We start from the raw sequence: 24,002 nt of genomic DNA, 5'->3' as shown, positions 1-24,002 counted from the left end.
AGTTTATATATGTTTTTTAGCAAAACTAATATAAAATGATGAATTCCAAATTGCTAGGGCCCTTCTACGGCCTTGAATAAGGTCTCATGCACAAGAGACAGTGCAAAGCATGACCATTAGCTATTCAGTTATGGACACATCTCTAGTACAGACAATTGTCAAAAAAATGTAGCTGGTGTATTTGGGATCTGTTTTCTTTGGGGGTCAGTGTTTGGATCCTGTTGTCCATGGACACATCTCACATGGACAGAGAGGCTGGTTCACTACTGGCTTTAATGCTACATTCTCGCCACCCAGCACCTCAGTCTCTCCTTGCAGTGCTCAAGTCCAGTCTATGCATAGCTCAGACACTGCTGTTAAACGTGTTGTTCTATTCCTAACAGTGATCGCATATGCCCATGCTAGCTTGTCCTATGGATGCAGTTTACAGTCTTATGGACCACTCTGCTGCATGCAACAAGGTTGAAGACTTGCTCTTTCAAACCCCCTGCTCTCTTTATTTCCATTTCTCCATGCCCTCCTGGAATGCCACCCAGCTCTGTTTTCCTTTGCTGACTTTACTTCCTCAATTTGTATATTTTCAACAGATGTTTTGGTTTAATTCCATGACTTCTCATGCAAAGTTCCTGACCTACATTCCCACTCTGACCTCTCTCCTGAGCTCTGGATGCAACTATATAACTGGAGCTTTTCACTTATAAGTCACACAGGTTTCTCAAACTGAATATGTCCAGATTTGAATCCTGATATCCAGTGAGTGACACTTCCATGGATGCGGTTGCTCAAGGCAGACCCAGAGGAATTATCCTGTATTCCCTATTCTTGTTGCACCATTTGCAATCAGTCACCAAGTGGTATGGATTCTAGTTCCTACATTTTGAAGGAAAGAACATTGCACTAAAAATGGATATTGCTTAGAAAAAAATGGACTACATTAAGTTACTTTACAAACCATCAGGATACTCTATCACTACATTGAACAATTAATTAATGCTTCCATAAAAACACACAATTCTAAAGGGGCAATCTAAGGTTTAAACCTCATAAAAGCTGAGAGAGAAGCCATGTAATCTGAAATTTGAGAATGTGTCGGCAAATTTTTATTTAAAAAGAAAAAGATGTGGCAGAGTCTTACACAAAGCTTTATCTCTCTGAAATTATAATTAGTAAGAAGGTAATATCTTGTATCAATCTGATAAGTTCATATTGTAGAAACCAGAACTCAAGATTCATGTAAGTGTTCACATTTTTTTCTTCCGTGGGTTTAACTGTGAGTCTAACTTAAAGAACTTCTGATATCAAATCTCACAGAAGAAATTGCCACAGCTCTTCTTGTTATATGTCAGTGTGAAGTGCAGTAGTAAACATGCTTGTATTTATTTTCGTGCTGTTTCTCAGGGCATTTTATACTCCACTGTTTGGGATTGGTTGTTTTAGAGCATAAATACTGAGGACAAGAACTAAATCCAATACGTTATGTACAATGACGCACACAAGAAGGCACTTAATTGATATTATTGTTAATGATAATGATTAACATTAGAGCTTCCAGTTGTGACACTGATGACATTTTGGCTACATAATTCTTGTCATGGGGGCTGTACTATGCATTGTAGAATGTTTCACAGCATTCCTGGGCAATATCCTCTAGATGCTAGTAACAGCCCTCTCCCAGATGTGACAGTCAAATTTGTCTTCAGACATTGCCAAATGTCACTTGGCCAAAAAAATCACCCCTGATTGGAAAGCACTGCTCTAGATACATGTAGGCACAGTAGCTTGTCATACAGGTGACCTCAGCAGGCAAAGGGAGAAGCCCATATCACATTCCAGCCTAAATGGGCCATGTGATCTGGGTGCACTATGCCACTGAGGTGACAAAGAGGTGCACGCAGGTAGAATCCGACAAGCCAGAACATCCTGGTATGTAAGAGGCAAAATTCCTCATTGGATTCAAAATTATTAGATGGTCTTCAATTTTCAGAACTTCTTCTACAAGGAGGCAATTGAGAATTCATGTCTCAGTGATATCAGGCATAAAAGAGCCTTGTGGGGTCATAGGTAGATTTGGATTTTGATAAATTAGCATTATACTGTGACTGACTGCCAAATGAAGGCTAATTTGTTATCAGCTACATTAAGAGTTGCATAATTTGTAAAATGATCAATATTCTGTACTTTAAAATCATTTTGGGAATGTCCTGAGACTACATTTTAAGAATATCTAGGTACATACTAAGAAATACTTAATGAATTGTAAGCTATCAGATAAATCATTTATCTCAATACAAAATAAACTGTTTTCAGAGGTTTGGAATGCTTGAAATACTGAAGTAATACTGAAACTCTAGCACAAACCTGAAGACAATTGGTAAGGATGTTGTATAGAAGTCTTAAGTTTCATACGTATAATTAAACTTGAATATCGATGCTCCGTCCAATTCAGAGATGATGTGATTTCTTAAAATGATAATTCATTTTTTTTCTTTCTGGCTTATTTAAGATCAGAATCAGAAAGGTGATAGAGATGAACCTTCCCGGCCTTCAATGGAGAATGAACCATAACTGCACTTTGCATTATTTCATTTGTATGCAAATAACCCAAAACTCCTTTGCAAAAATCTAGCTGGTCTTCTCATCATCTATTCTTCTAAGAATAGGATAAATATCAAGCTCCCTGGTTTACCCCACTTAGCTTCTGCAGATATGCAGAGTGTGTTTCAGACCAAATAAATTATTGACCATTCTGCTCTAATACCACAGAATTTATCTTTTCTAAATAGCCTTAATCTTTGTTACCTAGTACATCATTATTTGTACAGCTTGGGTTTATCCACAAGAAGGTCACTGCTCAGAATGTGGTTGGACAGAATTGAAATTTCCCATCAACAAAACTATCTTAACTCAGCTGACTCGTGAAGACACATTCAAAACCAAATTTCCAGAATTACTTCCAAGTGCTTGCATTTCTTATATCTTGAGTCAATCTATTCATAAATAGGGTCTTCTTTTTCACTTACTTCTCAAGTGTTTGGTTTGATTCACCAAGATTCCAAAGTAACTCGGAGTCATAGTCACTGGGGGCTCCCTGCTACTCTGTTCATTGCTGGAACATGATGTGTTCTTACTGAGAAATAGAACACTTTGTCTTTGATTCAACAACCTAAAGATGAATAACAACATGTCTGAATGAATATTCAGACATATTAGTCTGAATATGTCTTACAGAAAGTGCATAGCTCATTTATTTTTAAAATATAGCATTTATATTTCCAATTAGACAACTTTCTAAATCTTTGAAATCCTCTCTTTGGATTACACATCACCCTCGCTCTTTTGTGTAAACCCAATCTTTAAATTCAAAATCAGATTAATTCTCTACCAAGTAAAACATCAAGTTTCCTCTCATTCTAAAACAAAACACAATTTGAGGACAAAAATATTCTACAAATAAAATCTCTGGAACAAAGTTAGCCACAAAGAGACCCCCCCAAAAATTTTAGATGGTCTCATTATTTGGATAATTTTCATTGTTCCTTTTTAGCAAGTTTCTTCACTTTGCTTTGTAGGAAAGGATTTGCTTGTGTGACTCAGTACTGTTGCTGGACTCAGTAGATAACCCTGGAGCTAAAAGTCAGAAAAAGTGTTTTTCTCATCTCCACTGATTGTGGGTTCTTTCTTTTGTGAGTCACAGGTTTCCCACCTTTGATGTGAGCTGTCTGGTCCAAGAGAAGACATGGTTAGGATTAGTATGTAAATATCTAAAAGTTTTCAAAGATACTAGACAAATTACAATATAGGCTTTTTATTACTTCTACAACTTAACACTAGCACCAGAAGTCTGGGGATTATAAATGTGGGAGCTGAATAGATGCCCACGAATATATAAAAACATGCAAGCACATCCCTCTTCACTCTTTGAAGCAGCAAGAAAGACATCTTGTTGTTCTCGCCTACTTCTACGATGCATGCACCTGCAGCTGTCAATCAGCTTTGTAGTTCTGCATTTTCTTATGTTATAACTCTCTAAAGAAGTTACCTACCAGCCTGTGTGGAAGAAGAAAGACAGCTAAACTCATCCATGAAACCTCTCATTCTGTGTTCACCACATGATGTTAGTCGGACATGCGTAGCCCATCCACTCTGAATATTCTCAAGATGTTTCATTCATTCCTAAGTCACTCATCAATCCATTCAACAAATACTATGTAAGGATTGAGTAGACACTATTTTACCCCTCAGCCCACCTCTGCTTTCCACTGCAGCTGGGACGCACAGATCCTCAAAGGCCGTCATCTCAAGCCATCCTGTGTAACTCTCACTTTTTTGTCTCATGTTTTCCCCAAAGCCTTAAGAGCTCACCTAGTCTGGACAGCTGAGACATCCTAGAAGTGGTGGGATATGGTCCCCAAGGCAAACATTACTAATGAGCAGAGGAATGGGTGGATAGAAGAGTCAGCCTATCTTTCTGTGGAAGATAATTCTAACCTACATGCTACGCAATTTTTCAGAGAGTCCTTACAGGGCTTGGACTTGACTTGCTTACAGCTATAATCAGCTCAGTGCACCCTTTATTGGGTTTTCACCATCCATACATCACTTTTGCATGCCTTCACTTTTGTAATCATCTCCCAAATAGACCATCTGTACCCAAGACTTTATCTTAGCCTCCCTTTATTGGTAAATCCAAACTAAGACAATTTCTCAGATCATTTTAATTCAATAAACTTTTATTGGCCATTAACTCTATCCTAAAACATGTACCAGCATCCAAAGACAGTGCAACGCAATGACACATGCTTGGGATCTCCAGATGTAGCAGCTTTTTTTGAGGGAGCGAGAAAAATAGACACAGGATCACAGTAGGATATTATAATTGCTATAATAGCAGCAAGCCCAAAGGTTTATGGGAACTCAGAGGAGGGAATGATAAAATAGTTTGTGGGGTAGGGAAATGGGAAGCAGAGAATTTCCTCCAAAACAATTCCAGGAAAGATGCTAGGTGTATCAAATAATAGTGTGTTGCATGGAAAATAAAGAAAAAGAAGTAATTCAAACAGACATTAAGAGCATGGAATATTTATTCCTTCAGTGCCAGTTATGGAGCACTTACTACATTCCAAGTTTTGTGCTAGGCACTGGGAACATGTTAAGAAAACAGCATTTTGTTTCCAATTTTGTCAGGATTTACCATACTATACCACGAGTACTCCACTGACTTTCCACCATATTGTGAATATGTTTAACATCAGGGATTACAACTTTTTTTGTTAATTTCAGGCAGAATTTACCAAAACTTTCAACTTCTGAAGTTGCAGCCTATCCATACATCATTATTAAGCAGACTGACATCTTGAGTCATTTTGAAGAATGATTTAAAGATATAGACATGAAGGAACCCACAATGATGTGTTGAGAAGCTTAAAAATGTTTGGTCTTCTTGAACAAGCATTTCTAAAATAAACTAAATTTTTTTTTTTTGGTCCAAAACTTGCCCTCAACTTCTCAGCCCATGCTGCTCTCACCCTTGAAACAAGAGAGAGTGTTAAACACGAGGCTGAATGGGGACTTTACTCACCATAATCACTCAGGAAATTTTGGTCTGTAAACCTGACCTGAAGTCATTCAGAAAACCAGCCATGAGACCTTCGTCTGGAAAACTCTGTCTATGTGATGGAATCAAAGGTGAAAAGGGGCACAACGGCTCCCAACTTAATGAAATACACAGCCATCTGTGTCTGCAGGGACAGATTTATTTCCTGCTAAAACATGTATTTCCTGTCTCATAAACACAACTTGAGTACACCTTTTCAAACACCCAAGGAGAGACTAAGGCAGTAGGGCAGTGGGGCATAATAAATAGGACTCACTCACACAGAGTTCATTTTTCTCTTTGGAAGGTCATGTTTCTCACTCTAAATTTAGTATCTACCTACCTCACCTCCAGCCCAGCACCAGGTCTCTATTTTTAAATGATGATCACTGTTTCTTAACTCAGTAAACTGTCTTGTGAAAATATTCTTCTCATCTATTTTTTTTTTCTTCCTCTGGGGAGCAAAGTATTTCCTGACATCTGTTTTGAATTTGTTTTTCTTTTAATTTCTGTGTATGCCTCTTTTTCCTATCATCTGCACTAAATTGAAAATAGCATGTTAAGTTGAAGGGTTCTTTGCCATTTCTAGATTAATATTGCTTTTCACCCCAGGGGACTCCAAAAGACATTTGTGCTACCTCCACATCGATCACATTGCCCATTGCAATTCAGCCACCTCGATGTTAGGGGACAGAAACAAAGCTGCATGTCCCTGAAAACCTCCCACCAAGATATTCCATAAGCCTCAAATAGTAACTGAAATGGAACTATGGGCAGCCTCTGTTATGGACTGTTTGTGTCCTCTCCCACCCAAGTCGTACGTTGAAGTTCTAACCACCCATGTGATAAGATTTGAAGATGGGGTCTTGGGAGAGAATTATCTTATCCTAAGGTAACTAACAAGTGTGTGTAGCTACAATTACTTGCAGTAGTTTTTATATGAATATCTGTGCTTCAACTGAAACACATACATGCATGTGTTTGTATGTATGCATATATATGCATGTATTATTATGTATTCAATTGTAGTATATATGTGTTATGTAATGCATATGTATAGACACACATACTTGAGTAATATTACATCTACATGTGTATCATATATATTAATAACATACATACTCATGTGAGCACACACATTACACCTGTGATGTCAACAAAAGGTTTTGCCAGCCTGTTCCGACCTCTGGATTCTTTGTGATTCAGAATCTGGAGGATAAGTAAACAGTTGGAAAGTGGAGAAAGGGAGCTCTTGAGAAGTGTTGCTGAAAATTAGAAATGGCTTCTCTTCAATGTTCTTTGAAAAATGAAATTCCTTTTTATCTACTGCTTGGCAGATAAACTCCTCTTTTGAATGTCACTCCAGGCAAATCTATGCCATGTGGCTCCTTGACTTCTATTTAGGATAATGTATACATATGTCACCAAATAGTGCTGACCTGGTCAGTTCAGTTTCAGCATGTGTCACTTTCCAAAGGACATTATAGTTCTCGGCATTGAATGCATCTTTACATGAAATATTTTATGAACAGGCATTTTTAAACAGTAAAGTAGTGTGTTAATACAAAATATTTCTATTAACAGTAATGAAGGGAAACTCAGAAATCAAAGTACAAAGTAGATAAAGGGAAAAAATACAATGAAGATATTGTATTCCCATCGCCACTTTCAGAGCAGCAATGAGAGCTGTGCCAAGAAAAGTCAATGGAATGGCAACTGTGTTTTCATAAAACACTCACCCCAGCTCCAAGGATGGACTGGGTTCTGAGTCAGAGGGCAGCTCTGCCATCTCAGAGTGACCACTGAGCGCCATTCCACATTCTCACGACCGTTGGTCCCTTGCCATCTATATTTTGAGATGTCCACAAAAGAGTGGGAAAATATTTTCCTCTCATTTCCAGCAGGAAGCAATTTCTGTAAGTGATTGACTACCCTAAACAATCCTCATTCTAGAATTCACATTTACTTAAATGAGTAACTCTTCATAAAATGGGATATCTGGTCAGACTGTTCCACAAGTTCAATTCTCATGAACTTCAATGACCTTGGAAAGGAAAGAATAAGACCAGAGGGTCTTTTTGGGATATGATGTTCCTTAACTGTGGATTATTAACTTCTAAAATTACTAAAATGAAGAAAATCTTGGAATATTTCCCAAAGGTACTTATTCTGTGCTTTCCAAAGTTCAAAATGTGGTTTCATGATGAAATCTAAGACATAAATAATGATTTTCAAACTTCATGAGAGGTTTTTCCAAATTAAATGATGACATGATTCTTTTTAAAAAATAGATACAGGTGTTGGGTTTCTTTATGAGTTACCTGAAAAAAATGATTTCTCCAAGCTGACCAAGTCAACTGCTCCGTTATTATTTTGATTCAATTCAAAACGGTGTGGGGCGTCCAGACCGGGAGAGGAGTGGAAAAGGAGCATGAGAATATGAGATCAAAGTGTGTGCACTACAGGAGAAAACGCTTTTTCTCTGTGGCTTTGAAAATCTCTTTTTAAAGGGATCCCCTCCCCACTTGCTGTGGGCTTTGGCATTTGGTGTATGCTACAGATGGATAAGCACTAATACAGCTGTTCGGGACCTGGCGCCCGCGCTCTGCCGTGCTCCCTGCCAGCTGGCTGGCAGCAGCCCGGGCTTGCAGAATGAACTGATTCCTCCCAGCTGTTGTGCAAAAGAAAGTAGAGAAATGTTGTCGTTCACCAATTTTCCTTCTAAGCCATCTTACTTTAAGCTCCATCCCAACGACAACTTCCCCAGACGGCAACTTCTCATGGCGCAGCACGCTCCATCCAAATTATGTGTAATTGTGAATGGGAGGCTGCATTTGGGTAAGGTTAAGAGATGGCAGAAGCGCTCGCTGCAGCAAGCTGTGAATAATGTATGGAAGGAGAAATCTCAGGCCAAGACATGGGGATGTGTGAGTGTGTTCACTGCGCTGCTGTGGGAGTGCCACCAGCACCCACCAGGAGCCCAGGTAGGCTGGTGGGCGGGAAACTCATTTCCATCGCCTACTCCAAAGACTCCATATGAAGAGATGCACCTTACTGAGCTAGCTGGCTTGATAAAAGACAGCGTCAAACAACGTTTCAGTATTAGTTTTAAAGAAAAGAGGTCCGAGTTTGACATGAAATTCAGAAAGGAGCCTGCACATTTCAAAAGACTGAAGGTGTTGCAAGAACAAATCCTACCTGGAAGGCCAGCGATGCAGAGGAAAGGGAGATTAGACGACAAAGACTTCCAGGAAAGGCATGGGCCAGTGCTCTCAGACAGTGCAAAGATCTCATCGCCTCTTAGAAATGCAGGACAGTCATCACAGCATCTTATATTATTTTCATGAAGGTGAAATCATTTTGTTTGTAATTTTTTAAATTTTTTGAAGTCATATTTTTCTTTTTAAGGACGATTTGTTCTCTAACTTTGAATGTACACTAGAAGAGAAAATGACCCCTCCCAACTCTGTGAAGGAATTTAACAGATGCCCTTGCCCACACCGGCCCAAAGCCATTCATCATAGAGCATTTGTTCTTTGCTCCTTGCTCGTCCTGGTAGTACCATGAGTGCATGGAGGAAAAGGGGAGAAGGAGAATGATTGAAAAATGGGATGTTTGCAAGATTCTCAGAGATAGGTCGAGGTACTGCCAAGGCACATAGATGAGCTGAGACCTTGGCTTTTGAGCAGGAGTGAAGCAGTGAGCCCACAAGAATTCAGGTGCCACCCAGACACAGGCCACCATGCAGATCTCTCGTTTGCTCCCTGTAATTGTTTGCTGAGATATATACCAGCTGAGCTCCCAAATCCAACATGCACAACAAAGCCTAAAAACCCCTGGGTCCTTGAGGAGGTTTCCCTGAGCTAGTAGAAGGCAACGTGCAGAAGAACCCCGTGGGGTTCAAACAGGACAGTGTGCTTCCCCGCGCTTCATAACTACTTGTGATTCATTAGCCCTCGATCTCTTGAGAGTTGACGGGCCTCTTTATCTTCCCCCGAGCTGCAACAAAAAGCAATCATAAAACTGAGATATGCTGCCCACAACTGGGGAGAAGGCTGTGTTATTAGAGAACATAGAAAGAAAAACAGATTAGAAACCATTTCTTAATTTGCAAACACCAGGAGCTAATTGTTGAAAAGGAGAATCAATGAATGAATGTGATTTTCCTCTTAATATCATAATTGTGAAATGTTTTAATTAAATGGAGTTATAGAAAAGATCAATAACATTTTTAAAACAGTATTTTTCTAAAGCAATGAGATGAAATCAAAAAAGAGAAATTTTCATGTAAGACATACCATATTTCTACAATTCATCTAGGGCCCACGGATATCACACTTTCAAATACTCTCTTTATCTCCCCTGGCTGCCAATTTTATCAGGAGTAGAAGTAGTGCTTTAGGAAATAACAGCACATTGGTTAATAAACACTGCCTGATTCAGTGATTTATTTTCTTCAGAAGTTATAGCTGTGTTCAGAGTGATATCCAGTGAAGTGTCACACATTAATTTAGAAATATATCAACAGGAAAATTTATCTGTGAACTTTGTAATATCACTAGTTACTGTAAAAAACACTCTTTTCCTCCCCATCAGCAACAACAGTAGCAACAACATACCTCACAAATGTTACCAAATACTCAATAACAAAGCCTGCGCTAAGCACCATCTGTATGCAGAGCCCTGTGCACAGCAATATGGCAGCGTAGGGGCAGCGGTTCAAAGAAGGCAGGGAGCTAAATTCTTTCAGTGCTTAAAGAACTTGGCTGTTGACTGCAGTTAAGGCTTTTGGGGGGAGAGGGGAGGAGAGAAGGAAAGCCATTAAGTCCCTCAGACCAGATGGACTTCAAGGAGGAGGCGTAAAGATGGTAGAAAGAAGGGTAGAAGTAAGTTATGCCTGTTAAGCCAGATGGCTAGTAAGTTTATGAAAACAGTGGAAGAAATAGGCCAAGTATATTATTATTTTAGTGATAAGAAAAACATTTATGGATTTTCTAAAGAATTGTTCCAAAGATTGAGTTACTTGGTCCTAAGATTTTGTTTCTCATACAATGATCAAACCCACACAAGTAAGTAGACCCTATTATGTTATTTTGATTACCTGGTCGGATTTGAGGATTATGACAAAGAATCATAGCTCATCAATTAATCTCCCAGATCAATTGCTTTCTCCTTTCTGATTTATTTTGGTAGTTTCCCTTTCTCTACCACTGAAACCCAGGGACAGTTTGCCATGCCCTTAATCAAGAATAGTCACATGGAGCACTCTGGGAGGCTGAAGTGGGTGGATCGCTCAAGGTCAAGAGTTCAAGACCAGCCTGAGCAAGAGCAAGACCCCATCTCTACTAAAAATAGAAAGAAATTAGCCGGACAAGTAAAAATATATAGAAAAAATTAGCCGGGCATGGTGGCACATGCCTGTAGTCCCAGCTACTTGGGAGGCTGAGGCAGGAGGATCGCTTGAGCCCAGGAGTTTGAGGTTGCTGTGAGCTATGATGACACCATGGCACTCTAGCCCGGGCAACAGAGTGAGACCCTGTCTCAAAAAAAAAAAAAAAAAAAAAAATAACATTTGACAATAAATCCCTAAATCCATTGTGGTCCATTTCTCATCCCAACTTTTCCATGAATCTTCTTCAAACATTCTAAACCATTGTGATCTATTCGTATGAAAAGGGGGCAGCCCTTCCAAGTAATGGGTCTTATTTGGTTGCCATTCTGTAAGGAAGTGCTTCTTTCCCTCTTTCCTAAATGTGGGTACCAAGATAGTCACTACATGCCAGTTCAAGTATTTCCCTCTGATAATACTGTAAGTGCTCTTTTGAGCTGAGCATCATATATGACAAGAAAGGTGAGAACACTGGAACACTATGATGAAGCATATTATGCAGTATACTAAAGAATAAATACATGTGAAATAAACCCTAAGAAATGACCAGCAGCTAATGAAATCCTCAGGCTTGGGAATGTCTTTCCCCTTGTCTTAGTTCTGCTCTCAGTTCTCAGTGGTCTTGTGACTTGGCCAGATTCCTAAGTCAGGGTGGATGTGTTCGTTGTGGAGGGCACCCAGTCTCCTCCCACCTCAAGGTTGTCTCCAAATTACATATATTTCTCCTGCTGTTTCTGTACCTGCAGCACTTTTCCCTCCTGATTGCTGCTCTGTATATCATTTAAGCACCAGAAAAATTACTCCTCTCTAATATCAGAGCCCTTTGTAAATATACCTGGTGCAAAAAAATGGTAACAAAATAGTTTAGAAAAATCTTACAGAATTCTCTGGTTTGAATAGAAACAGAATAACTACTGGGTGTTAATCGGAAGGTTCCCTGATTATTCTGAAGTCCTTCATTCCAATTGTTCTGGTCGGTTCCATCTTTAACTATCTCCCTCTCCAGCTGCGGCATCTGAAGTTAGGAGCTATCACTTTGCTGCTTGACTGAGATTTGTCTCTTGAACTGTTTTAATCTCACTTAAATTGAGCAAAGGCTGTCTGCAATGTGATTTATTGTTCATTCACTCGTTTATTCAACAAACATTTATTTGGCAACTACTCTGCGTCAGGCGCTGCTCCTGGTTTAGGGGGATAGGACTGAACAAAATGACAAAAATCTCTTCCCTGGTAGAACTTCGTTTGCCTGGAGAGCAACAGATAGTAAGATAAAAAGTAAATGTATAGGCTGGGCACGGTGGCTCACACCTATAATCCTAGCACTCTGGGAGGCCGAGGCGGGCGGATTGTTTGAGCTCAGGAGTTCGAAACCAGCCTGAGCAAGAGCGAGACCCCGTCTCTACTAAAAATAGAAAGAAATTAATCGGATAACTAAAAATATATAGAAAAAAATTAGCCGGGCATGGTGGCACATGCCTGTAGTCCCAGCTACTCGGGAGGCTGAGGCAGAAGGATCGCTTGAGCCCAGGAGTTTGAGGTTGCTGTGAGCTAAGATGACACCACGGCACTCTAGCCCGGGCAACACAGGGAGACTCTGTCTCAAAAAAAAAAAAAAAAAAAAAAAAAATTAAATGTATAGTGTGTTAGGTAATTCTAAATGCTAAGAAGAAAACATGCATATGAAGTACCAGGAAGGTGGCTGAGGTGACATTTTAGATAGGATGGCCAGGGAACAAGGAAAGAAAGAGGCAGTCGAGGAGGGCACCATGGCATTTGACCTGAGCAACTGGCAGAACACAAACTTGGTGACGTGAGAGGAGGTGGGTTGTGAGTGAGGTCAAATATCAGGAACTATTCAGTATTTTCAGTGTGAGTGTCAAGTGGAAATGCTAAAATGCTGGTTAAATATTTGGACCCAGGGGGAGAGGTCTGGATTAGAGACACAAACCTGTAAAACACCCGATAGACGATAAAGTTGCAAGCCTAGAGGTGATCACACAGGAGGGTGAGCAGAAAAGTAAAGAGCATGAGGTCTGACTGAGCCTTGGAGAGGTCGGGGAGACACGGAAACCTGCGGAGAAGCCTGCGAAGGCACAGTGGGAAGTCAGGGGGAGCCCAGGCAAGATGGCTCCCGGGAACCAAGAACAGAAAGTGCTTTCAGGCACAGCACTGTCTTTATCAAACGCTGCTGAGAGAGAAGTGGCATGAGAACCAAGAAATAGCCCCTGTGCTGAATGACATGGATAGCAGTGCTGCCTCTGAGGCAGTCACGTAGCAAATGGTGGTGGCAGAAAACCAAACGGTCATGCACTTGGGGAGAAAGAGAAGAAGTTGGCTTCTTAAATACCAGGAGATTTTCTTTCCCTGAAAACCCTTCTTTAGGGAGTAGCTTAGCAATAAGAGCTTTTCTTCACCAAAAATATAAATGGGTTGGGTTTTTTTGCAAAAAATGTTTGAAAGACACAGGGACACTTGTTTGGCTGAGGTGTGACTGAGCAGCTCGACAAACGTGGTCTCATTTCCAGCAATTCTAATGGCAAAGTTCCTTCAACAGGGATGTTCCAAAGCAACACTCCTGTAGCTTTCAATCCAAAAAGCTTGAGGAAATTTTCTTCTTGTAAATTGTAGGCTGGAGGAAGATTACTGAGAAATCTTGGAAAGCTAGCACTTTTTATTTTTTAAGGATAGTCTCCTGAAAGCTTTTTCTCATTTATAAGTACCAAGACACTAAAATCACCATCATTTCTCTTTCTGTTTCCATAGCTCTTCACGGAAAGCATTTCTTCACCTGGGAATTTTCACTGGAATTAAAAAAAAAAAAAAAAAAAATACATCATCTTCAACAACTGTAGAGGGAAAAGTCAGAAGACATTTTTTTAAAAGTAGTAGATATCAGGCTCAATTATTAATATTAGCTCTTGTCCCAAAAGGAACATTACATGCTCTGGATTCTACCTAGAAAGGCGGAAGTACAAAGGAAATCTCATCTTTTCCTTATTAGTCCATTAAAGGAATCATATTGTAGTTAAAAATATATATTAATGAAATCTCATTAATGATAGCCACCACTTGGCTTTTTCTTTTCAACTTATTCTCTTTTCAATGAATAACAAGCACATGGGTACATGCCAAAGTACACTGCAATCAATTTATCTGTTAGAAAGGTTCTTTTGCATGGGAAGGAAGATAAAAACATGAGCTTTACAGAATTTTGATTCATTTAAGAAATTATAGACCTGATGTTGCTTAACTTCTGAAACTCCAACCCATGTTCTCAGAAGTTAGACATCAATACGAAACAGGGCCCTCTATTCAATCGTCATTTGAGATCCACATGGACAACACCTTTGTAACTTGGATTGTCATCCATCAGCTATCTGTGATCAAGGAGCCCCAATTCAACACTGAGTTTCTGAAGTCTAATATTTACCAAATGTGCAGCCCTGTTCCCTAGCAATCTCTTTACAAGTTAGAAAATGGAGACAGTTGGCTTCCTCAAAGTCCCGCAGTGACTTGTGATTACAACTCATATGATATGCATCTCCAGGTCACCACGGTTGCTGTGGTTTTTCTCATTCCACAGAGCTGCATTGTCTTCGAACCTCTTTATGCAAAGCCACATCAGCTGGCTGAGTGAACACTGTGGCACTTGCCTCAATTTGGGGGGAACCATTTTTAAAACACATTTAAGGAATCAAATTAGACCTCATAATTCACTGAAGGTGATCATCTCAAATTTGCAATATAATTATTTAAATTCAACAATTACCTCAACTTTGATTTACACTTACAGAAATCATGGAAACTTCAATATAGCCATAGATTATTCATATATATCTATATATTTTCATTAAAATGACACTTTGCTTAATTTAAAAAGATTACACTTTAGGAAAAAACAAATAGGGTAGGAATTAACTTTTCATGACTCAAATGTAGAGTTTCCAAGTTTAGTAAATTTATCCATGGGACATAACTTATATTGAAAATCTATTACCTGTTTATCTTCAAGTCACATTTAACTGGATGTCCTGTATTATATCTGGCAATCCAGAACAGTGTCATAAAAGCACACAAATACATGAAGAACATTTGTGTGATTCTTTCCTGGGAATTACAGAAGAATAAAACTTTCTTGCAGGGAGCACTACTGTTTTGAAAACATTTTACAAAACTGTTTCCAGGCAGAACCCGGAAACAACGGCTAAACCAAGTGGTTCTCAAAGGATCGGCAGCATTAACACCACCTGGACGTTGTTAGAAATGCAAATCCCCAGGTCGTAGCCAGACCTACTGAGTCAGAAACTCTGACGCTGGTGCCCAGAACTCTGTGTTTCAGCAACACTCTCCCTCCCCTGAATCCTGGTCCACATTTTTGTTTCAGATTCACTGACCAGGGCACTGTTTTATTTGCAGTAATATAATCTAAAACCAACCAGAGAATACTTGTAAATGAAAGAAAATAGGTTTTGGTTATTGTTTGTTGTTGATTATTATTATAGATGCAGAACACGAATCCTCTCAATTAAATAGTGAGGATGTGGGTGTGGCGAGGCAAAGAAAGAGTAAGGTGCTGATGTCTTAGTTTGTACAGCCCTTCATCCAAGCCTGGCCTTAGATAGTTTCCTTAGTACCAAGATTATTTATTGACTACAACCTAAAGCCATTTAATCAAATCAGCTCCAATGTAAGGTCAATTTTGCAGATAGCAGAGTCGCCTTATCTAAACAACACCTTATAATGGTTTCTAAGTAATACCAGCTAATGAACATTTCGAAGCTGCTGGGTGAAATGCTGAATGTAATGCTTTTCATTTTACACAAATGTCTGGATCCAAGATATAAACACAGAGATGTTATAACAAAGAACTTTTAAAGAGTCAAATGATCAGTGAATTACAGTCCTATGTTTATATGCATCACTTTGGGAGAGTTTGTTAAATACCATATTATCCTAATTACATTAATAGGGAAGTACATATCTATGGACTCAACATGTACGTTTCATGTATTCTCATGATATTAAATTAGGATTATACGCACTGCTAATGAAGTACTATCATATAACTGAGATTGATGATTTTTATATATTTTATTCTTTAAATTTTGGCATAGTTCAAGGCTTTCGATTAAATAAGCATATGTTCTGTTTGTTTTTTAAATAAATAAATAACTTTGTTGCTATCAACCTTGGTCACTCATTCCTTTTTGAATTTTCTCTCTTTGTTTCTAAATACAAAAAATATAACTATTGTTTATATAAACCGTAATTGTCACCCTTTCCAGTATGGCATTATGTATTCATTCAAAGAGGTCTGATTAAATATTTCACTAAATCTCTATAATTTTTAAAAGGCATAAAGCATATAAAGATATAAATCCAGATGTGTATATCTGTACTTACGTAAGTATAAATATATATTAGATATATATCATCTGTCAACATTAAAACAAGATTATAATCATTGAAATGATGCTGTAATTCCCTGCCCTAAGTATATACAAAGGCCATATAGAGCTTTTCAGTAAACACACTGGCTAGCAACCCAAAAAGCCCAAGAAAATGGATAAGTATTATTATGTTAGAGAAAATCCCCCACATGATAATGGTGGCAAACATTCAGGAGGATTATAACTGGAGAATAAGTAATTCACATGCAATAAACATTTTTTTATGATATATAGGATGACAAACATTACCCATCACAATTTGAGTCAGTGACCAATTTCCAAAACAAAGCCTTAAACTAAAACGTGAAAGCTACGGCATTCAACCTTGATAAGTGGGTAAATGCATGAATTAGAAAATTATCAGTTCTCTCAGAATTTGTTAATTTGTCTAGGACAAACCCAGTTTCCACCAAAAGTCTGCAAATCTTAAGATTCTTTAAGAATGCGGATGCAAAATGAAACTTCGTTAGTGGGGCAGATGACCAGGAAGATGCCAGTAAACCCTGGAGTCCTAAATAAATTAATCAGGTGTTAAGCCTTTGTATCAAGAGATGTGGGTTAGTCTAATAGTAAAATTTGAAAAATTAAAAAACGAACAGTTGCTGCTATGCATAAACCTGTTACCTTCACTAAAAAAAAAGAGAAAGCATACTTCACTTTACACACTGACCTTAGCTTAAAATAATGTGGAAAGTAATAAACTGCATATTTTTGAAAATACAATTCCCTTATTTTATTAATCCCTAAAGCAGCAACAGCTATGACAAATAATTGTCTTTGTGCTACTCAAACATGAAAAGTCCAACATTGTTTTGAAACCCAATTCCAGCTAACCTCAAGAAGTCCCTAAGTTCCCTTGATTATGGACACACTGCTCTGTCCTCTAAAGCAGAGGAGGAGGAGGATGGCAGAAGGCTCAAGTCATATCTGCTTCTTTTAACTCATTTGTCTGTGTTCAAAGGATTTCATCTGTCTGACAAATCACAAACTCATTAATATTTTTATAGTCCAACAAGTCAAGGCATGCTTTTGTAGGTAACATGAGAGCAAAGGAACTTGGTTTATTTATGAAATAAATGCTCTAATATTTTCAAAAAAAAATTATTAGACCTAAAATGCTGCCACTAAACATACAAAACTACCACAAAACCAAAGGGGAATATCATAAAAATTGAATCCTTCTCATATTAATTTCAATGTTTGATTTACATCTAAGAAGTTCTTTAGTTGAAATATTCAGATCATGTAAATTGCTGTTTCTTACTAAATTGAACTGAAAAACATACAACACATTTCTTTGATGATGTAGAGTTTATACAGGTTTTCTTGCAGCCTTATTTTTTGTAAGCAGTGTTCACAGAATACTGAAATAATTTGATAAAAAATGCTCACATGAATAAATTCTCTTACTTTATGTTCCATAGTACACTCTGGATGGGGAGTTATTTTGTTTTTGTTCAGTCATTTTGTTTTTGTTCAAGAGAGAATAGTTTGAATGTGAAGATCAAGCCAGAACACTGAACATCAAGTTGTAAAATGTGGCATGAAATGTGAGATTGAGATGTGAGATCATCCCATCACAGGCTTTCAAAGAAATGAGCAGGGAAAAAACTCAACTGGGCTCAGTTTCTCTCTTCTTAAAGTTTATGTGCCAGTGTATGGAGAAGAGAAGGCAGGACTGTGTGTACAGGAGGGACAGGAACACCCAGGCACAGAGACAATCGGCCCAAACAGTCCCAGAATCTCAGTTCTCCTCACCTGAGCCAAATTTACATTCCTGGGAGCTCTGCTTCCATTAAATTCACTAAATCCACTTTAAAGTAGTCACTCCATGTGGGTAAATGTCCCAGGTATGGCAAGGATTGCAAAGGGGAAGAAAAATGCTCTAGAACTTGACAGCCTGTTAAGGATCATAAACATACTCCTATAATACAGGCCAGAAAAACCAGAAGAAAGGTACTAGGTGTCCAGGGCAGTCAATGAAGAAGACATACTGTCTGACAGTGGAGAACCAAGACCGGATATGAAGACAGAAGCAGGTGAGATGGGTTCTAAGGTAAGAATTTGGGAATGAGAACTAAGATTGGGACAAAGGATAGAAGAGTCTGAGCGCTGGCCTACAGCACAGGCTGCATGTAGGGAAAGAGGAAAAATAAACCGGAGAACATCTTCAGGGGCCTTAGTATGGCTGACAACAAAAGCCATTCAGAGGAATTCGTTCACTTGGTTTGATGGTCACCAGTGAGGAACAGAAATGTCTCAGTGGAGTGGTGGCCTGAGGAGGGAAGAGAAGCTGGAAGAAGAACAAGGATGTGGGAGGCCAGTGGAGTCTCTTAGGAAAGGATCGTTGATGTCTGATGCATCTATAAACAACGAATTCCAACTGTCTCCAATTTTCATTCCTTTCTATAAGGAGCTTACAAAATGACAATTTGAGCATCTGGTTAAGAGCCAACTGCCATTTGTCTATGAAGAACTGGATATCTTTACACATTATATGTGGATTCTACAGTAGAATCTATTTTGAGGGAGAAAGTTGAGGAACAGGTCACTAAGTAAATGCCATCAGAATCCTAACACACTTTCCTACCACCCTGTGCAGCACCCCAATACTGTTAACCCCGAGCTTCTCAAATGTGAAACTCACCTGCAGAGTTCTTTAAAATGGGCATGTTCAACCTGGGGTCTGGACTGAGATTCTGCATTTCTAACTAGTTCCTGGGTATTGTCAATGCTGACGGCTCACAGACCACACCTTGAGTACTGACATATTCAAATACTTTCTTTTTGCATTATGAGTTATGGAGAAAGTAGTTGAAAATGGATCCACTAAAAGTAGAATCTTTATTAAAGATAATAATATAATGATGCTTTACATTTATTTAGTGTGTTACAGTGTGTGAAATTCTTTTGGAAATATCATCTCATTTGATGCTATCCAAATTATCTATCTATCTACATTCTGTCACTATCATCTAATATATATAGAGTCATGCATCGTGTAATGATGGGTACACATTCTGTCAAATGTGTCATTAGGCAATTTCATTGAGCAAACATCAAGGAGTGTACGCAAACCTGGGGGGTACAGCCCACTACACACCCAGGCTGTATGGTCTAGCCTATTGCTCCTAGGCTACAACTGGTACAACATATTACTGTACTGAATACTGTAGGCAATTTTAGCACAATGGTAAGTATTTGTGTATCTAAACATAGAAAAGATACAGTAAAAATACAGTATAAAAGATTTTTAAAAATGGCATATCTGTATAGGACACTGACCGTGAATGGAGCTTGCAGAACTGGAAGTTGTTCTGGTAAGTCAGTGAGTGAGCGGTGAGTGAATGCGAAGGCCTAGGACATTATTGTACACTACTGTAGACTTTATGAACACCACACGCTCACTTAGGCTACCAAAAATTTATAAAAAAAAATTTTCTTTCTTCAATAATAAATTAACCTCAGCTTACTGTAACATTTTTACTTTATAATTTTTCTAACTTTTTGATCTTTTGTAATAATACTTAAACAAAAACACAATTGTACAGCTATACAAAAATATTTTCTTTCTTTATATCTTTAGTCTGTAAGCTTTTTTCTATTTAATTGTTTTTTACTTTTTTAAACTTTTTGTTAAAAACTAAGACACAAACACACACATTAGCTTAGGCCTGCACAGGGTCAGGATCATCAATGTCATTGCCTTCCGCCTCTACATCTTACCCCACTGGAAGGTCTTTGGGAACAATAACATGCAGGGAGCTGCCGTCTCCTATGATAACAATGCTTTCTTCTGGAATACCTCCTGAAGGATTTTCCTGAAGCTATTTTACAATTAACTTTTTTTTTAATAGGTAGAAGGAGTACACATCTAAAATAACAATAAAAAGTAAGTTTAGTAAATACAGAAACCAATAACAGTCATTTATTATCATTATTATGTACTATATGTAATTGTGCTATACTGTCATATGACTGGATACACAGTAAGTTTGTTTATAGCACAAACACATGAGTAACGTCATTCTAACGATGTCGTTAGAATGCTACAAAGTCACAAGGCAACAGGAATTTTTCAGCTCCGTTATAATCTTATGGGACCACTATAGTACATATGGTCCATGATTGGCCAAAACATTATTTGGCACATGACTGTATATTTCTATATAACATTGAGATCATTTAAATATTTTTCCTTATAAGTTTTCATTCAGGATAACATCTAGTGATAAACATTTCAAAGACATGACTATCTGTAGATGGAAATGTTCATGTCCTTTTCGATTATACAGATAATTACATGGAAGTACACCCCCATTACCTTAAAATCAGGACTCTAATTAAAAGATACGAATTCAAAGCCTTTTGCCTACATATGTTAGTAAAAGTATATGTATTTTTCCATAGACAAATCTCTTAGAAACAAAAAGTAGGTTGCCATAATAGATATTGCCATTTATGGATTTTCCCCCACAAAACATATCAACATCAGTTTACATCAGTTATTTCCAGACAGATTTTTCTAAGGGTCATGTCCAGATATCAAAATATTGAAGAAAAATGGGAGTTTTGTTTATAATTTTAAACTAGATTTATGTCCTTGAAGGTGAATCAAAAAATACATACCGATAGTCCAGTTTTCTTGACCAACAGAAAAATTTAGCGTGCAATTCCTTCCTTTAAAAAGTCAAGTCCAGTTTTGAGGAAGCATAAATGTTTCTGATCGTCCTCCCCAGAATAATGAATGAATGATAAATCCCATCTTTCACTGTAGTTACTCATTCCATGAAATTCAGGCAGCATGTGGTGGGGAGGAACAGAGAGTGAGGGGGTTGAAGCTGTGACTTTGCAAGGCCAGGACTCACCTATGGGATATGGAGCACATGGTTACACATTCTTCTCAAACATGCACAAAACGCTTTTCAGGATGTTAGGTCACAAAACAAGTTTTAACAAGTTTAAGATAAAAGTCATGCCAAGTATTTTTTCCAACCACTATGAAATTAAACTTAAATAAACAATTTAACTTTCTACCTCAAGGAGCTAGAAATATAAGAACAAACTATGCCCAAAATCAGCAGAAGTAAAGAAATAATAAGGATTACAGCAGAAATAAAAAGACAACCAAAAAACAATGGAAAAAATCAACATAACTAGGTGTTGTTTTATTTTGAAAAGATAAAACTGATAAATCTTTAGCCAGACTAACTTAAAAAAGAGAGAGCGAGAAGACTGAAATAAAATCAGAAATGAAAGAAGAGACATTACAGTGGATGCCTCAGAAATAAAAGGATCATAAGAAAATATTATGAACAATTATACACCAACAAACTGGATAACCTAGGAGTGGATAAATTCCTAGAAACATGCAACCTACCAAAACTGAATCAGGAAGAAATAGAAAGCCTGAACAAGCCAGTAAGAAATAGAGATTGAATCAGTAATAAAAAATTTCTCAACAAAGGCCAGGGCCTGGTGGCTACATGGGTAAATTCTACCAAACGTTCAAAGAAGAGCTAATACCAATCCTTCCAAAAAATAGTAAATGGAAGACTTCCAAACTCATTTTATAATATCTGGCATCACCCTGATAACAAAACCGGACAAAGACACTACAGGAAAAGAAAACTATAAACCATCATTATTCCTGATAAGCATAGTTGCAAAAATCCTTGATGACATACTGGCAAACTGAATTCAACAGCACGCTAAAAAGATTACACATCATGACTAAGTGATATTTTTCTCAGGAATGCAACATATGCAAATCAATCAGTGTGACACAACATTAAAAAATGAAAGAAAAATATCACACAATCATCTCGATAGATGCAGAAGAAACATTTGGCAAAGTTCATGATGAAAACTCTTAACAAAATACCTATAAAAGGAATATAACTCAATGCAATAAATGCCACATGTGAAAAACCCACAAAAAGCCAATTCTGCAAGTGAGAAACAAATAATCAAAATGAAAAATTTACTGAACAGTTCAATAGTCGATTTGAGCTGACAGAAGAAATAATCAGTAAAATCGAAGACATTGATAAATGTTATGCAATCTGTTAAATGGAAAAAAAATTTTAAAAAATGAACAGAACCTCAGAGAAATGTGGGACAGCATTAAGCACCATAACATATGTATAAGGAAAAAACAAAAGGAAAGGAAAGAAAGGAGCAAAACAAATATTCACAGAAGCAATGGCTTGAAATTTCTCAAATTCGATGACAACATGAATCTATACATCAACCTAGCTCAGCAAATTCCAACAGGATAAATGCAAAAATATTATACACCTAGACAAAATGAGCAAAGGATTTAACAAATATTTTTTTTCCAGAGAAGATATACAAATGGCCAATAAGCACATGAAAAGATGCTCAGCATCATTAGCTATTTACAGAGATGCAAATCAAAGCCACAATAAACTACCACTTCATATGTACCGTGTAGCTGTTTCACATACACTATTTGACTACGAACAGAAAGACACTTAATGGTGATGATGTGGATAAACTGGAACCCTCATGCATTACTCCTGGGAATCAAAAATGGTGAAGCTGCTCCGGTAACAGTTTGACAGTCCATCAAAATATTAAACAGAGTTACCACATTATCAAGCACTTCCAACCCTAAGTATACACCTAGGAGAAATGAAAACATATGTCCACACAAAAACGTGTACACATGTTCATAGCAGCATCATTTATAATAATCCAAAAGTGGAAACAACCAAAAGTACATCAATTGATGGATGGGTAAGTAAAATGAGATATATCCTTACAATGTGCCATTATTAGAAAATAATAAGGAATGAGGTACTATGCATGCTAATCCATAGCTGAACCTTGAAAATATTATGCTAAATACAAGGAGCCATTCATAAAAGACCACATACTGCATGATTAATCTGTGTGAAATATCCAGAGTAGGCAAATTTTAATACAGTTAAAAGAAAAAAAAAACAGCAAAATAGTTTAAGTGGGTGCCAACATGAACCAGTCCATGAATACGTCATTAAGTAGTTGAGAAATGGTCTTTGTAATCAAATGAACCTGGGTTCGAGTTGCTTTTTGTCATTATTTGCTGGGTGACTAGGACAGCTAATTTTATGTGTCAACTTGACTGGGCCAAGGGATCCCCACATAACTGGTTAAAGAACACTTCCTGGTGTGTCTGTGAGGGTGTTTCAGAAAGAGATTAGCATTTGAATCCGTAGACTTTATAAAGTCCAGTGTGGGTGGGCACCACCCACACCACTGAGGGCCTGAGGAGAACAAAAAAGAGCAGGAAAGTGAATTAACTCTGGCTGACCACTTGAGTTGGGACATTGATCTTATCCTGACCTTGGTGGTCCTAGTTCTCAGGCCTTTAGACTCAAACTGGAATCCCCACCATCAGCTCTCAGGGCTTTGAACTACACCACCGGCCTTCCTGGGTCTCCAGCTGCCACACAGATCGTAGGCCTTCTCAGCCTCCATAATCACATAACCAGATGTCTTATAATAAATCTACTCATACACACACACACACACACACACACACACACACACACACACACACACA

This window comes from Propithecus coquereli, unplaced genomic scaffold (assembly GCF_000956105.1).
Source record: "Propithecus coquereli isolate 6110/MARCELLA unplaced genomic scaffold, Pcoq_1.0 Scaffold125, whole genome shotgun sequence".
Classification (NCBI taxonomy): Eukaryota; Metazoa; Chordata; class Mammalia; order Primates; family Indriidae; genus Propithecus; species Propithecus coquereli.
Note: the sequence above shows the minus strand (reverse complement) of the source record.